General features: G+C 46.0%; 1 pseudogene; it reads left to right on the top strand.

Moving 5' to 3' along the window:
* The first annotated feature begins 690 nt into the window (after positions 1–690).
* LOC126195939 (5S ribosomal RNA) lies at positions 691–808 on the top strand (annotated as a pseudogene).
* Positions 809–2,504: the final 1,696 nt, after the last annotated feature.

The raw sequence follows: 2,504 nt of genomic DNA, 5'->3' as shown, positions 1-2,504 counted from the left end.
TTACAAAGGAATATGTTTAACAAGCATGCATCTATAACCTTGGGACATATTTTACGGTTAGTTTTCATTTAGTTTTCGAAAACGTTCTGTGGACCCTTCTGCGGACCTACAATAGACTGGCAGACAACAGGCAGAGTCTTCTCACATTTTTCGAGGAATATCATAATGTACATTTACTGATGTTGTTGTATGATGATACAGGCCAACCAAACTTGTTGGTAGTGGAGGCTCATAGAAAGTCTTTCACAAGAATTCTCTCTGTGCAAAAAAAAAAAAAAAGGAAGCCGATTTTGGAGACCAATGGTTCAGTACCGGTAACATCGACGAATGGTTTTAGTTGTATGGGTTGCTTCGCCGAACTTTCGACGAAAACGATGCTGCACAAGTAATACTGAACTGCACCTGCCGAAACTGCAAAACTACTATTGTTGCTGTACTATCGCTAACTCGTTAGGATGTACATAGAGCAATTTACACTCTAAGACAGAAAAAACGACGCACCATGAAAGAATCATCCTAGTCGGATGGAAATTGATGTGCAACACATGTGCAAAGAAGATTACAATTTCAGAAAAAACTGGATGAATTATTCAAGAGAAAAAACTTCACAAAAAGGGCAAGTCAATGAAACGTAGGTCCAGCTCTAGATCTTATGCAAGTAAATATTCGGCCTGGGATTAATTGGTACAAGGCAACGGCCTTGCCGCAGTGGATACACCGGTTCCCGTGAGATCACCGACGTTAAGCGCTGTCGGGCGTGGTCGGCACTTGGATGGGTGACCATCCGGGCCGCCAAGCGCTGTTGCCATTTTTCGGGGTGCACTCAGCCTCGTGATGCCAATTTAGGAGCTACTCGACCGCATAGTAGCGGCTTCTGTCAAGAATACCATCAGAACGACTGGGATAGCAATGTGCTGACCCGGCGACCCTCCTATCCGCATCCTCCACTGATGATGACACGACGGTCGGATGGTCCCGGTAGGCCACTCGTGGCATGAAGACGTAGTGCTAAAGTAATTGGTACAGTTGTTGGATGTCATTCCAGGGAATAAAGTGAAAATTCTATGTGATTGAAACGTGAGATCTTCAAAATCCAAAGATGTTCCTGCTCATAATGCTGCAAATGATTGGGAAGAGATCCGGTGCCCTTGCTGGCCGAGGTACGCTTTGATAAGAACGAAGGCAAGCAGTAGAGAAACTCCCACTGTTTGCGGACGGCCGTTACCTTTCTGAAATGTAAGCCCATATTGGCTTGACATGGGTAGCAAAACGGCGCCTAGGATACCGTCGACGTACCGCTGTTGTAAGGGTGATGCGGGTGACGACCTGTGATAAGAAACGGCACTGGTTATCGGGCCGTGTGGTCTACAGCAGTCAGCTTGGTATAATGGTGGACAGCTTGGTATCCAACCGCTATCCACGGCATCTTCAGCCACGTCTTCGGCTAGGAATCTCATTGACAGCAGTTATTCTCTTCAGAGATGAATCCCGCTTCGAACTGAGTCCGATGACCGGCGAAGACGTCTAGAGACGCCCTCACCGACCATACAGCCCAACAACCAACAGTAATGGCCTCAGGTTCCATTTATTTTCATAGCAAGATCCCTTTGGTTGTCATCCAAGGCACCCCGAGAGCACAACGGTACGTCAACGCTATTCTATGCCCCATTTCGTTACCCTTCACGGTAAGGCATCCTAGGCTTACGTTTCAACGAGATGACTCCGGGCCGCACACGGCGAGAGTTTCCACTGCTTTGTGTGCTTGCCAAACCCTGACTTTTTCAGCAAGTTTGCTTGTTCTCTCCTCAATTGAGAACGTTTGGAACATTATGGGCAGGCCCCCCAAACATCTCTGGATGTTGTCGATCAAACGCGCCAGTTTGACAGAATTTGATACGACATTTGTCTAATGTAACAAACAAATATCCGAGCCAAGAATGTAATCTATTGATCACTCCATCACCAAGAGCTGTGTTAATCACCAGGGAAAGCTTTCAGAGGACGATCTTCAACGAGATGGTGAACAGTCATCCAGCGTCACAGTCACAACATGGAGAAGTTATTTTCTTCCACTTATGTAGAGAATTTGCCTGCCTGCCAGTGCTGGTTCTTATTCCGTTAGGATCCGACAAGATCTGGCGAGACAATTCAAAGCCTCGTATCTTGGTCCATAAGTATGGCACCTTAAGTTGTTTCGTCGTAGCATTAATTTGTGTCTCCAGTAGTCATTAGTATTTAGGCTGTTGCCAATCAACATCCCTGCTGTTTCCACGGCTGGTCGGTGGGAGCGAAGCATTCATTTACTGGTGGGTGGAATGTCTGCGTTACATGTAGGTAAGGATTTTTCTGTAGGTTTTTCAGTACTTCCGCATATGCGCACATTGCCGCCACTGGGAAGACAGTGGTGTGAGGCAAAATATGGGTAATCAGTAAGTAGTTGAAGTTCTGATTGCACAAGTTATAAAACGCATGATGTAGTTGATCTGTGCGTCAAGATAACTAAT

Source organism: Schistocerca nitens, chromosome 7 (assembly GCF_023898315.1).
Source record: "Schistocerca nitens isolate TAMUIC-IGC-003100 chromosome 7, iqSchNite1.1, whole genome shotgun sequence".
NCBI classification, from domain to species: domain Eukaryota; kingdom Metazoa; phylum Arthropoda; class Insecta; order Orthoptera; family Acrididae; genus Schistocerca; species Schistocerca nitens.
The sequence above is the reverse complement of the archived record's forward strand: the minus strand, read 5'-3'. Positions and strand labels throughout refer to the sequence as shown.